Source organism: Protopterus annectens, chromosome 13.part0, assembly GCF_019279795.1.
Source record: "Protopterus annectens isolate FY-2018-M chromosome 13.part0, PAN1.0, whole genome shotgun sequence".
NCBI classification, from domain to species: domain Eukaryota; kingdom Metazoa; phylum Chordata; order Ceratodontiformes; family Protopteridae; genus Protopterus; species Protopterus annectens.
This window is the reverse complement of record NC_056747.1, coordinates 592,920,027-592,936,376: the sequence shown is the minus strand read 5'-3', so window position 1 is coordinate 592,936,376 and position 16,350 is coordinate 592,920,027.

Genomic DNA, 16,350 nt, shown 5'->3' with positions numbered 1-16,350 from the left:
AAACCTCAGTGTACCATCCAGAGACATATGTGCTATAAGGGCATTTTAAATGAGCATTAAAATATATAGGGAATAAACTTACTGATGAAGATGGGAAAAATGGGAGAATTTAATACATTGCAGTATCACAAACCTTGAGATGGTTCCGTCCTTTTGAATAATTGTATGGCAGGCACTCTCATGCTTTGTTAATTGGCAGAGAAACGTGAAAAAGAGAAACTATTTAAAAGCAGTGTAATAGAACAATATACCAACTTACAACATAGGCTAAAAGTAGTAATTCCCACTGTACAGGAGCAAATGGAAAGAACTCATCCTGCACGATAAGGATGTGAAACAGACACGCAGTGTGGACCAAAAAATTCAAAGCTAGAATATGGGTGTTAATTTTGGTTCCCTAATCAGAAAATGTTTGACAAAGTGGAAGGATCCTTTTGAAGTAGTGGACAAATTACGTGATTTAAAGCATAGGATAAAATGCATTGGTAAGAGAAGATCAGAACAGCTATATCATATTGATATTCTGAATCCATGGAAAGTAGTGCAGACCTCTTGAGTCAGTATAATGGCAGAAACTGATAGTTTTGCTGCAGAAACAAAACTGACCTGTGTGCCTGCAATGCAGGTAGATAATACATTATCTTAGCCACAGAAATAAGAGAAAAGGGAGTTTCTGTTAAGAAACAAGGATGTTTTCTGAATTACCTTATAGAGCAAATCTGATTCAGCACTATGACCTGACTATACCACAAAAACGGGTTAGTATAATACCTTATAGAATACTAGAGTCGTAGATAAAGGCTATGTAAGAGGAAATAGATAAAAATGCTTAAGATATCACTTACAGAAGAGTCAAAAATTGAGTGGAACAGTCTCAGCATCATTTGTAAAATCTGATGAAACAGTAATGTTCGATACAGATTTTATGTAGCTGACCAGCATTTCTAATTTTGTCAGCTACCCAATAGCTAGTGCTAAGGAACTAACAGGTTGAGAATGTCAAGGAACTTGATTACACTACATCTAATGAGAGGCTATTGACAGATCTTTTTAACAGCACAGCCAGAAAAAACACACACTTTTCAGTACAAGAGGGTTTTTTCATGTACACCATCCATCTTTATAGACTATATAATGCACCTGCAGCCTTGTGGAGATTAGTGGGCTTAGCCCTATAGCTTCATCTCAAATGTGCTGTGCTGTTGCTTGAAAACCTATACCATAATGCACTCTGAAAATTTGGAACCCCCTCTTACTAAGGTATAGGCTCTAATAGAATCACTGAAACAAGCCACATCAACTGGTAATCCCTCCAAGAACATATTAGATATGATAAAGTTAAAATATTTAGGGGGTATAATAGAAGATTTTTTGACAACAGGAAGAAAAACTAAAAGAAGCAGGTGAGGGCATTCTTTGCATTAGCTGTGAGGTATCAAACATTTGTACCAGTTAGCTGTGAGATCTTAAACATTTTTACCCGTTAGCTGTGAGGTATCAAACATTTGTACCTGATACTTGTGAGTTATTAAACATTTGTACCCATTAGCTGTGAGGTATCAAACATTTGTACCTGTTAGCTGTGAGTTATTAAATATTTGTACCCATCTGCTTTAGGTATTTATATGATGGGGCATTGGGATGTCAATGACTGGGATCCAGTTTGGTTCAGAGATGATGGAGTACACCTGAATGATTTTGCTTTGGACCTCTTTGACGTAAAGCTACTGTAGGTTTGTTTTGGTGGGTTTGCTGAAGATTTTGGAGTGAATAAGGAAGAGGGGTAGGCTTGTCCCTATTCTGTTTCCCTCTGGCATTGTATGTTTAAATCAATGAGTTGGGGAATGGAAGTGAGCAACAGGACACTGCTTGATAGGTATAAGTAAGCAAGAGGAGGTGAGGACATTGCTTATTTGGTTAGGGTGAACAAGAGTACGCTGTCCTAGTAAATGGTTACATGGATGTTTATGCTGTGATCAATAAATTTAATATTGTTCAATAAAGTTATGTTTATGGAAGTTTAATAAAAGTCGTCAAATATCATTTGGTGTTGTGTGTTTTTTGAAAGGGACTGGGATAACAGAAATTGAATACATGCTTTGCTGTAGGTATAGACTGCTCAATTTTAAAAATGGTTTCATTCCATAATAATCTCTCTGCTATTACATTTTAAATATGTTTAGAGTCACTTTGAAATAATTACTTTAATAAAGAAGCTGACAAAGCCCTTTTACATTAATTATTGTCAGACTTTCTGTTATCTGACTTTAGTGTGTTGACCGTCAGGACCTAGTCACAGTTATAATTACAAGTTTTAACTCACATAACCGAGATCTTTCCAATTTTATGACAACATGTTCATCTACAAAATGTCTGAACATGATGCTAAGAAGTAACACCTGTTCTAGCTAACAATGCCTTTTTTTACTTTTCAGTAGTCCTGGTAATAATCCACCTTCATGTTCATGAAGGCTTTTAATGGTTCCACATTTAACTGGACTAAGAGGTGTCCAGACTCATCACTATTGTCCCATCCCTCCTAGTGAGTAACCCCTCCTAGTGGGTAAACTACCTAAAGGATACTACACCTTGGTGCCCAGGTTCCTGGTCAACGGTTTTATTGGTAGAACAGCTTTTGGCATTATCATGTATCTGATAAAAAATATCGCACCGTCAGCTGCAGGAGCAGTGTTTTGTAACAGTTTCTCTACAGTCATCATCTACGTGAAAAGAAATAAACTTGCCCTGTCTACACAGTATCTCCCAGCAAGCACCATATGAATGTAGCTGCTGCATATAGGGAATGCTGGTAAAAAAAGTAACTCTGTATAGGAAGTAAAATGTATTATTCAGGAGTTTCTGCACAGAAGTATGTGCAAATATATACCCACTATTCCTATCAATGTGGAATAAATCAATGAAGCAAAACAAATCAGTCTATAAAATAACAGTTTTATTAAGCATAAATCAAAATAAATATGCAACTGCTTAGATTAGCATGTAGAGTGTCAGAAACACAAAAATTACCTTTTTGTGGGAATCCCAGTTCAAAAGGGACATAGTCTCTAACATTAAGTTTCTACGTGCCAATAGCTCTCTTCTGGAATAATTAAGCAAGAGAACATCGATCTTCTTATATTCACCTTCCACAGGTCAGTCTTTCAAGCAGTCAGACCAAGACCTCTGCACTGGGGGTGCACGTTCCTTCTTCCTCATTCTAGCAGAGATACAGACATTTTCATATACAGCATTGACTGGGTGATCGGTTTTATTAAAAAGTCTTGGGAAAATTCTCTTCCTAATACACTAAGATTCCTGCCTTCCTTATAGTAACAGGTTTATAACATAGCTTTTAAAGTAACATTTCCATTTACAGTATAGACAATAGCACTTCTAGATCCAATATTTACAGAAACAGTATTTAAACTTTTTATGATACTTTATTTCATTTTGATGAGCCATTCATCAAGGGCTGCAATACTAAGTTACATTGAGCCACCTCTTGCCAGCATGAATCCCTTCATTTCAGGCCCACTAGATGGCTATGAGCCTTAGGTGTACCACCTGCATTGCGGTGAATCAAATCTGCCCAGTGTCTAACCATGAATTTAAATGGTTGTAATGAAAATACCCAACTACACAACTTCATGTTTCCATCTTATTACATTGTTAACCATAATCAGAACTCTCAGCTGTACTTATTTTGGAAGAACATTCCTATTTCAGGCCTCATTTACCCCCCTCCATAGGATGCTCCTATTTTTGGAGGCACATCCCTATTTTCACACATAATTTACCACTTCACACAGTTTTCTAAATCCACCTCATCTTTTGTAATTTTTTGAAGTTGTCTAATATACAGAAATTCACACTGCATGACCAATGGAATAGTGGTAACAGTAATTTAAAGAGTGAGGACACATGTAATTCAGCTGACTTTTTCTGAAGCAAAAATATATGACCTTGTGAGGTAGAATTTTGCAGTTCAGTTCATTAAAGTCTGCAGATTTTACACTGTACCATTGATAATGTACTTATATTTATATATTTTCCATCATTTTGTCACTCTGTTTTTTAAGTGTTTCTAAGTGGTATCCCACATTCCTATTGGAATCCAGAAGAGTTATGTGGTATTTGGTATTCAATTTTTATGCTGATTAGATGTCCAGATTTTTAGCTAGATGTACGTACTTTTCAAGGACCGTTGATCCAATTTTCAGTCTACAGGTTGAGAGGTATGAGTCCCATTGTGACAGCATGGGCTGTCATCATTGTAAATTGGTGGCTGAAGTGGTAATATTTTATGGACGTGAACACCTACTTGATAGCCAAACATTCCCTTTCAACATGGGAATGTTTAGTTTCTGCACTGCTTAACATATGACTCATTAAGCATACAAGGTGTTCTTTCCCAAAAAATGCATGTGACAGCGTGAGATAGCAGTGCCCTGTGTTCCACCTCTGGTACATCAGTATAAAGCATAAAAGGCCTGTTCAAATCCAGAGATACTGACACAGGCTTGGAAAACTATATTTCCTTTAACTGCTGTGAGCATTGTCCACCAATGGAGTCCTCTTTGATGCAAAAATCAGGAAGAAATGCTTGATACCTCACAGCTAACAGTTACAAATGTTTAATACCTCACAGCTAATGAGTACAAATGTTTAATAACTCACAGCTAACAGGTACAAATGTTTAATAACTCACAGCTAATGGGTACAAATGTTTAATAGCTCACAGCTAAAATTAACAAACTGATGAGCCCACTCCAATGCCAAAATAACTGTGGTGCTACCCCCGACCACACAATACATGTACCTGGGTACAACCTTTTTAAATAAACAGATCCTCACTTATTCTGGCTACCAACTGTAGCTTTGAAATTATTCCCAGATGCTAAGGATCCCAAATGAGACCTGAAACAATGCAAACACAATTGTGGGCCATCCGGCCTAACTGTAGCCCTCTTTTGCTGCCCAATGTATGACCAAAATTAGATTTCCTGTCCTTAAGATTAACTTAATACTAAAAAAGTCACCATACCCAATTATCTAGTATCAGACAAGAAAGCATTTGATGACCAACAACCCAAAATCTTAATGACTTAATTACCTCAATTAATCTGCCTTCCCTAGCTAAATCTGATACCCTTCCAATGCGCAAAGAAAACCTCTTTCCCGAAACATCAACACACTGAAAAGCTCTCCTTATCATAGATACAAAATGATTACATTTCATTGCTTGTCCCCAACCAATCAAAATGAAGTCCTGAGGAGTCCCAACATGAGACCACAGCAACCTCTTAGCCCTATCCACTGGACACAACCAATTACTCCTGTCCTTCCCCAGTACTATCTGCCTGCCCTCCCCCAACTGATCCGTTTTAGAGCTACACAACCAAATATGCATGGAGGCAAAACTCACTGAAACATCCTGGCAAACTAGTGACCAAAACAACTCTGACAACCTACAAGATCCATAATATATCCATAAAGTGAATGTCACACATAAAGTATAGTTAAAGGAATCTGCATTTACCAAAGCTAATCCCCATAATAAAACCTTCAGAACTTGCCTTGTGAATGACCATCATCTGGCAGTCTTTAGACTATCAATTCTACCACAATCCTGCAACATATGACCACAGTGCAAAATTTAGTAAAGCCACATAACCCTCCCACCCATGCAGCTAAGTCCACCTTGACCAACTGAGCTGCCTTATCTTATTCCCAAACCAGAACTAAATATCTCAACAACAATCCTTCCCACCAAACTCATTACTCCTCAGGCAGCTGCAATGCACAATTTAACAAAATCTTACAATGCCCTGTCATACACCTTCCTTTTAAAAGCTGCCCAAGATTCCTGTACTAAACATCTGATCATTCCAAGCCAACCAGACACACCTCATCTAGCAACACTAGGGGCTCATACTACTGCCCTATCATCCAAGTAAAAATTAACCCTTTGCCTTGCAACTTCTCCTGCTAGTCCTTTGATGCCAGCCAAACTGGAACTAACCTCAAACAGTCAATATCCCTCCTCCAATTGTCCTTCTATCCTGCCGGCCAGCAAGTCACAACCCCCCCTCCCAAATATGCCCTCATCCCAATACTTCTTCTTGTTTTTGTAAACAATTGCAAATCCCCTTGAACATCCCAATCCACCTGCCAAAAAGCTATAATCAGCATGCGCCAACTTATTAAACCTCACCCAGTGATGTTTGTTTTTCCTCCATTCAACAAAAAGGTCAAGAACCCATACAAGGAACAACCAGGGTGAGGAACCAACATGCAAACTTCAACAGCCCACAGAGCCCCATGACATCCTTAATACACACCTTGACCTTGGATTCCCGACCACAAATTTTTTCTTTCAAACATGTTATCTTCTCATCTGAAAAACAAAACAAATCATGACCTGCATCCACTAGTAATCCCAGGAAACAATGCCTTGCTTGAGCCTTCAAACTTCCACCTAGCCAATGGAACACCCACTTCCTCACATATCTCCAAAAACACCAGCATACCCTCCAGTGCTTCATCAAACCCTTCACCTATTCTTCAGAAATCATTCAAAAAACATACTGCCTCCTGACTGCCAACCCACTGCTACCAAGTCCAATGGAGAGCAGTGCTAAACCTCTCAAAGTAGCACACTCCACCGAGCATCCCATCAGCATAGCCTTGTTAAAGCAAAACTTAAACCTAGCTACCATGCCCAACAATGGCCACTCTACCTCTCAAACTGGTAATAAATGAAAAATGGATTCAATATCTACCTTCACCAACCATAGATCTGTAAACACCCAAATGGCCTGCACTGCATCATCCAAAGACAAATAGCTGCCTTTTGCATCATCTCCTGAAATAAAATCATACATAGAATTTTACTCAGGATAAGATCAGTGGTGAATCAAATTAAATTACTTGCCGACTTCTTATAAACCAAACACCAATGGAGAAATCTTAAATCTGTTAAAGAGAGGAATATCAAATGGACCCAATAACCTACCCACTTCACCATTCCTTGCAAAATCTCTTCCTTCCCCTGCAAGGAATGCATATTCCTACAAATTTATCCCACCCTTCCCACCCCTGATTTAATAGAAAATCCCTTAGAAAACCCACCTATTACTTTGACTGCAACTGCTGAATCAGGAAATTGCATGAACAGCTGACACAATACCTGTATGTTAATCGAAAAATGCATTCCCCGGTCTTCCCTTTGACTCACAAAAGGACACCCCCATTTCCAGCCACAAAAAAATCTCCTCACCTCAACTACCTTGAAATCCAGGAAACAATAAAGGTAACCTCTCCCAATTTAGGCTAATGCAAACTCAAATTAACCAACGTGCTTCCCCATCTATCACCTGCCCAGCTGAATGCATATGTGCACATGTCAAGCAGATGTGCAAAATCATACTCGCCACCTACAAGCAATGCCCTCATGTAGTTGTGCCTCCATCCCACCAATGGACAATGCCAAACTCCCATAGATGACCCTACATTACCCTTCCCAGTGTCTGTCTACCCCAGTTCAGCCTCACTAAGTCCCTGCTGATTCTTCCCAACTCCTGCTGTTTCACCGGACTCCTGACATGACCAAACTCCCCCTTAGCTCTGAACTAGACCCAACCTACACCAAGTCAGACATTCCTACATCAACTCCCAACAGCATGTCATTACCTGCGACCACATCATGTGCTGCTCCAGCAGTGGGCAAATGTCATGCAACAGCGTCTGACTGCCATGCCTGCTTCTCATGTGTGACCTTCCTGATTGTATTCTCCTCTTCCCACTGGACTCACCAGGCTCTGCTCTTCCACCATATGTGACCTCATTGTGCACTGCTCCAGCAGCCGGAACATCCACTGTAGCAGCATCTATCACCTGCCTAGTCCACTTCTCTCAGGCCACCGGCTGGTGCAAACTCTGCACTTCTGCTATCTGCAAAATAAAAGACAACTGTAAATCCTCTAAAAGACCATGGTAAGTACTCATATGAAAGAGAGAGAGAGAAAAGAAAAAAACAAACTTGTTTTTAAGGAATTCCTTAACTGATATCTGAGATAAATGTGTAGGAAAATATAGGTACCTCCAAACTTAATCACATTACTTCTTTAACAGGTCTCCCTAAAAGATCTCCCCCTTTTTTGTTTAAACAACATATTTACCCATCCCATAACCATCGTAGTTGAAGCTGTTAATATGCTTCTGAGTTCCTTGTTTAAAGGATGGAAAGTTGCAAGCAGTGGTAAAAACAAACCCCCAAAGAGTATAGAGCTCTATTTTATTTATTTATTTTTTTGAAAGCCTAACACAGTTGTCCACATTATCCAGCTTGAGTTACCTCCATACCAAGCATGCGTGGAAAGCAACAGATATGCTGGACAGCTTGTGGCCCACAAAAAGCCATTTTTGGCTTGGCTGGAATCACACCAGGACTAAGAAAGTATAGTGTCCTACTACCACCACCATCACTGACCATCTTGCTGGACAACAAGAGCTCAAAACCAGCCATCTACCCCTGCACACACCAAAAAAGAAGGGTCTGCAGCCTGTAATACTCCACCCATTAGAACAGAATACCAGCTGTCAGTCAAGCTCATCTGTGTTTAATTTTATTAAAAATACAGAGTGCCAACTTCAGTTTCTTTAAAACACAAGCTAAAACACATGAGCACATACACATAAAGGCTGTAGCATGTCAATTACAACTGTGAGCAATCCACTCATTCATGTCATCAGTACATGGATCATAATGACAAGCATATAAAGAAGCCCAGTTGCTGTGCATGCAGGATAAAGACAGACCTAAGAATTAAAAACATATACATATTACTTAAAGAAAAAAGGAATATGAAGATTCCAGTCAAGAGATGGAATAGATGCATGAATGAATTTGTATGGTAAGTGATGATATGCACATGATATTTAAGGCAGCCTATCAGACTTACTGCATTTACTGACCATGAGAAGCAGCCATATGCATTTTATTTTACTGAATGATCACAGCATATATTTCAGTGTTGCTAATTTAGTGGAGGTGCATAGGCACAATAGAGTGCATTACAATCTACAGCATAACTTGTGATAACTCATTCACTCTTTTATAGTATTAAGCTTAACTTCAAATAATCCTTGAAAGCAGCATATTTAAAGTAAATAATTGCTTAAGCAAATGCAGGAAACAGATGCATATGTAATGAACCCAAATCCAAAACTATAGAAAAGTACAGTTTAGCAAAAGAAAGCCTAAATCATCAACTAAACTATGCCACAGATTAAAGAATCATCAGACATGCTGACATATAACAAAGCAATGGGATTATAACAGAGAAACTCATATGTTCACACATTTATTATTCAGAAAAAGAAACATGCTGATGCAAAACCTCTTCCAGTAACTTTTAAAGTGAATTGAGGTAACATTTAAACATCATCCTCGCCTCATTAGTCTGTTTTTGTCTTGAATTTGTTATCAAAGTAGGTGACATGGTCATACATGAGCACATTTCATACTTGAAGGCAAGTAAAAGCTGCCAAAAGACAAACAATCTCTAGTAACTGGTTGACTTCAGTCTGAAAATGCAGAGCTCCCTCCCAGTCAAAACTACCAAATTAGCCTCTCCACCACCAAAAAAACTGAATCCTTGCCCCCCCACCCCCAACCCACCCTTTAATCTTCAAAAAGAAAGCTAGGACAGGAGAATGAGAGAGAAAAAGACTTTGCTAACAAACAGTACCCACCTCTTCCATGCACATACTTATTAATCCAAGGCCTACCCGATCCTGGAGTACCAACAGGTCATCTTGGACGTAAGCCTGCACTATACCAACTTCATACCAAAATCTGATCCCTTACCCAGTTACACTCACACAAACCCAGTTAAGTCCCTCCTTATACTTACCTCATTTCCCCCCAACCCTCCTGCTTTCCCAGCTTAAGCATTCCATCTTCATCACACTAACTTTCTTCCACCACCATCTTAACTCCCATTACTGTTCCTACCTGACCCTCACCCAAAGATATCCCTGGGCAAATTGGTTTGTTCCCAAACCTCATTTAACAAAAAGAAAGTATCAGCTATAGACATGATGTTTTTTAACAATAGGAAACAAGGTCATATAGTGATAGTGACACTGTTATAATTTTTAAAACTCAAGCCATTAAGAAACTTTCCAAATAATTTTGTTATGTCCATTGGGTGTGATGAGCTGCCTGCTAGAAAAGTTGAGACAAACATCTGTTATTGTGATGCAGCAAAATTAATTGCAATGTCTTTATTGATGGCAGAGAGTTGTGAGGAACTAGTAAATTCAGTAGTATGGTCAGCTTGTAAAGGGGCAGTATATTTTAAAAAGAAAACATCTTACTAAAAAACTGGCAGATGTCTTCATTCTTGAGACTGGGGATAGCATACCATTCTTCAAGTGAAAACACAAATTGCATTTTGAAAGATAAGTTATTCTGTCGCTTTAGTATATAACATAAAGCATGATATCATAATAGGTAAAGATTTTCCCACTTTAAAAGCCATAAAACCTCAGAAATTTGGTTAAAGTAAACCTAGAGAAGAACCTACACCATTTAAGGAAATATGTTAGCATACACCTATGGAAAATCAGCCTCCAAAAGCAGAACCAGCAGATAGAAAAAACTTACATGGTAATATACTGCATGCCTGAAATTATTGCAGAGTAGGATGTAGAACCAAATCCAAAAGATTGAAGTTACAATGCGTATACAATGCTCAACTTGTGCAAGATTCTAAATTTTCTTTCAAGCTAACACAGCAGGCCTCAGAAATAGAGAATGGTAAGCAGTGGAAGAGTTGTGAGGAAGAAAAACATATTAAATAGTTGGTACCAAAAAACAAGCTGTCAGTGTATCTAAAAACTAACACACCAGACACTAAGGGCAACAAAGGATGAACAAACCACAGAGATTAGCATAAACACTTTTAATCAACACTTTCATCACATAGACTTCATCATAAATACAAAAGCTTCATACTGCACACAAACACACACACACACGTATATATATAAATATATATATATATTTATATATACACACACACATATATATATATATATATATGTATATATGTATGTATGTATGTATATATACATACACACACACACACACACACACACACACACACACACACACACACACACAAACCAATACCTTAAAACTGACATAATCAACTAATTAAATAATAAATCAATTAACCAACTGACTTGTTAAAAGCACAAGCCACTTCATTTACTCTATGCAAAAATATTAAATAACTAATTTTCTATCAACTATAAAGCACTTAATATTAACCATTTAATTTAACCCGGGGGGTTATCTGCCTCCAGTTTGTGTTGCCATAATCTTTCCCTTCTTTCTACTGTATTTTTTCAAATTACCCCCTCTTAAATCTTTTTCTATGTGTTCTAAAATAGTAAAAGTAAACTTCTTGTAAAAACTACAGTTGACTGAGTGTCTGTACAAAGTATTATTTTCATCTTTAGTTCTAACTGCATAATAATGCTCTTTAATTCACTTGCTTAAGTTCCTGGTAGTCATGCCTATATAAAAGGTTGGACATCCAGAACATAACGCAATATACACTATATTTGAGGTACTACAATTAAATCTACCAGGAATGCTGATGGTATATTTCAAATGATTCAGACTAATATATGGCCCTTCATGTACATATCTACAAGTGTTACAACTATAACACTTGTACATGCCCTTACACCTATCTGTTGTCAGAAAACAAATCTTAGGGTTGTCTCTTTCCAACATAACTTTAATATTATTATTGTCCTTTCTATAAACAAAATGTGGTGCTATACCTAAAATCTCATTTAAATCACTGTTGCCAGAAACAATCTTTCAATTGTTACTAATAACTGATTTAATTTTAGAACTATCAACTGTTATATCAATAACACATTTTGGCACTAGTGCCATAGACTTAGTGTGTAGAATGTTGTTTTATTCACTAATCCTGTATGCAAAATAGGTGGAAAATGTAATGCACATTTATTCTTAATATCCAAAGCTGTCCTCTAACAATTATTTTAGATAACCTCTATTCAAAAATAGTTTTGGTATAAATTTAACTTCCCTGTGGAAGTCAGATTTATTGCTAACCATCTGAGAAGCTCTAATATATTGTCCCTTTGGAATATTATACTTTATAAAAGTAGGATGATTGCTTTGGTAATGCAAATAATTATTGACATACATATTCTTCCTATAAATCTTACTTGAAAATAATCTGTTAACCTTGTCCCAAACTAATTCTACATCTAAATAATTGATCTTATGTCCAACCTCATAGTGTAAAAGTAAAAATATTGTTACTAGCATTTAAATCTTGTACAAAATGGTCATAATGATTAACAGGACCTTTGATAAGGAAAAACAAATCATCTATAAATCTACAATAAAATATTTTTCAGAAAAAAGTTCTAATGTGGGCAAAATTTCTTTTTCCCACTAAACCTGCATAGGCTGGGGCTACCAACACCCCCATTGTCACTCCTGTAAGTTGTCTGTAATATTTTTTATTAAAGACAGTAATTCTAATAGGGCCATGCCCAATTTAACTGTAGAATCACTCCATGTAGTATATTTATACAAAAAATTCAACACATTTTCTAAGCCATCAACAGAATGGAAGTGTACAAAGACACTGCATCAACTGTTAATATAAAAAAAATCACAATTGTGTCCCATAAATTACTTCTTTAAACTTAAAAATTCTATTTTTTTTTTTCAAAAAGGACCAAGAATCCTTAACATATGAGGGTAATTTTTCTACTAAAGGATTCAACAACCTGTCCAAATACAAAGAGATTCCTTCCATTGCACTACATGAGGCTGAAACTACCGGCCAAAAAGGTGGATGAATGGGATTCTTATGAATCTTAGGTATATCAAAAAGTATACCTAATCTAGGTACTTCCACATTTAAAAAAATCATATATTTCAACAGATAATTAGCCATTCATTAAATAGTCATGCAAACAATATTTCACATATTTGTAACTTCTATCAATGGTTTCAAAATTCACTTCACAGTGTTCACTTTCATTATTTAACATATTTTCTATTGCTTTATAATAATCACATGTATACATTGTAACCACCCCACCCCCCTTTATTGGCCTTCATAATGCGTAAATTGTTATCCTTTTCCAGTTCCAACAAAATTTTCTTATCCTCCTTACTTAAATTAAAGTAAGTATAAACAGGTCTCTCATTTAATGTAACTTTAATATCTTTTTCACAAAAAGCTTCAAACACTTTTAAAGTTCTGTGCAATGCAGGGTTAAATGTTGATTTTTTTCACATTACTAGAAACTTCAACACTAATATATTTTAAAATGTACATTACATTCAAATTTCTTATGTATAATTTAAGTTCTAGCAAAGTGTTTTCTACGTCAGTTTGTTTACTTGGAATGAAGTTAAATCCAAACTGTAACACATGACAATGTTGCTCCATTAACTTTATATCAGTTAAATTAAATTATTTCATTTCCACACTCACATTTGAACTCACTGTTAATGCTGTTTCTGCAAATGACTCCTGCCCCGAGACTGTTTGGACCCCAAAGTATTCATGGTCCCTTTGAAGTATTTTGAGTTCGAATTACTCTTGTTCTGCATGGAAATAGCAGTTGTTGTGCTAGTTGCTGGTGTACAGGTTCCTCCAGATGCTATAGAGCCTCCATTTGGTTCATTTAAAAGTTCTGACACTTTCCCTATGCTGATTACATGCTTATAGGTGTAGTTTAAAGGACCAGTCCCTTTTTTCAAAGCTGAACTGTAGAAGTTCCTAAAGTTCCCTTTAAACTGGGATAAACCAAAAAACTGCTGCCTTTTATCTGCCTCAGTTTTAAAGGCATTACCATTACGGTAATCTTTCAAATCATGATCAGTCTTCCTAAGCTTCTGTTGAATGATCAGTTGTTCATGTGAATCAATGGAATCTAAAATTTTGGTATACACATTAATCTGATCACTTTGACTCTTCAATTAATCTTTAATATTATTGTCCATAACTTCTAATTCATTTTTCAAAGTAACTATATTTTCACTGTTATGTTTGATAAGGAGCCTTAAAAAATCCATACCTGCATTGCTGAAGAACGTAGTAAGCTCCTGAAAAAACGGGTCTTCCTAATGCACACCATTTGGGGATTTAAAAAATCTTAAACAGGAAACAACATACCAATATTAGAAAACATACTTGTCTGGACTTCACAAAACATAGATAATGAAACCATCATCTTAGGTGATGTAAACATTGATTGGCTAAACATTGCCCACAACATTCCCTGAAAAAACATAAACCTTTACAACTTCTCCCAACTAATTTAAGACATCACCAGATCCCACAAAAATAACATTTGGGGTTCCGCAATAGACTGCATATTAGTGTCCCACCCTAACAATATCATCACTACAGGCATACTACCTAATACCATTAGCGACCACCACCCAGCATATATCTTACGCAAAGCCACCCCAACCCCAGGGCAAAGCCAATACAAACAAACCAGAAATTTGACTAAGTTCCAACCATCCATATTTAATGAAACCTTAGCTAAGGTAAATTGGGAACCCTTCGACTCCCTGCCACTTAATGAAGCTGTTGAGTTCTTTAACTCAACATTCCTAGACATCCTAAATAGGACAAGCACCCACCTGCCAAAAATAAATAAAACATAACCATTCAAGCTGGCTCTCAAAATCCACCAAAGAAGTCATGTCCACAAAGGATAAAATCTGGAAATCATGGCAGAAAAACAAAGACCCTAAAACTCTAATACAATACAAACAAGTCTATAACCAGGCAAAACATTTAATAACCAATGATAATAAAGCCCACTGCCTCCGTCTACAAAGCCAACATAAAAATAATCCAAAAAAATACTGTTCCATCTATTACATCCAGGTTCTCAAAGCAACCCATCCCCTGACTCACACAAAACCGCCACCGAACTTGCCACCCTCTTCAATTCCTACTTCATTGACCCCATAGCTAACCTAACCACCACCTTTCCTATGGTTAACACCACCACCACCAAGACAGCTAATGACCAAACCATCCCAGAAAACAATCCTACACACAACTCTAATCTAAAATTCTCCCCATACCCATTGCCACAATAAAAATACTTTTGCTTAAGCTTAAACCCTGTACTCTAGCCCCTGACAATCTACCCCCACACTTCCTGCAGCTAGCTGCAAATTCTATAGCTTAGCCCATCAACATACTCATTAACAGATCAATTAAAGAGTCCCTTGTGCCAGACATCTGGAAAAAAGCATTCATTCTCCCCTTACACAAAGGCGGTACCAACACAGACACCTCAAACTTTCGACCCATAGCTATTCTCTCACCCCTCTCTAAAATACTGGAAAAATGCATCCATGCCCAACTCCTCAACCACCTGCTTGAAAATCAAATTCTGCCACCCACTCAGCACCACTACAGCCCTCCTCTCTTTCCTTGATACAATTAATTGGGCATGGGTTTCTGGTAAAATAATCGCTTCTCTTTTCCTCAACATTCGTCACATAGACAATCAGAAATAGAAAAACCTCATATTGCACACAAACATATATATATATATATATATATATATATATATATATATATATATATATATATATCTATATATATATATATATATATATATATATATATATATATATACACACACACACACACAGACCAATACCTTAAAACTGACATAATTAACTAATTAAATAATAAATCAATTAACCAATTGACTTGTTAAAAGCACAAGCTACTTAATTCACTCTATGAAAAAATATTAAATAACCAATTTTCTATTAACTAAACAGCACTTAATATTAACCATTTCATTTAACCCGGGGGGGGGGGTATCTGCCCACAGTTTGAGTAGCCATAACGTTTCCCTCCATTCTAATCTATTTTTCAAATTACCCCCTCTTAAATCTTTTTATTTGTGTTCTAAAATAGTAAAACTAAACTTCTTGTAAAAACTACAGTTGGCTCAGTGTACAAAGCAGTTGGATACTGTAGTGAAACAGAAAAAAAAGCAGTAACTGGTCAGAAGTCTAAACCCCTTCTGTCATTCCAAGACAGAAATTGAAAGTATCTGAAGATTCTAGGCACCAGTTATCATGGTCATCGTCATCTTCTTTTGGTTGTTCCTGTTAGGGGTCGCCACAGCGGATCATCTGTTTCCATTTCTTCCTGTCTTCTGCATCTTGCTCTGTCTCTCCAACCACCTGCATGTCCTCTCTCACCACATCCATAAACCTTATCTTAGGCC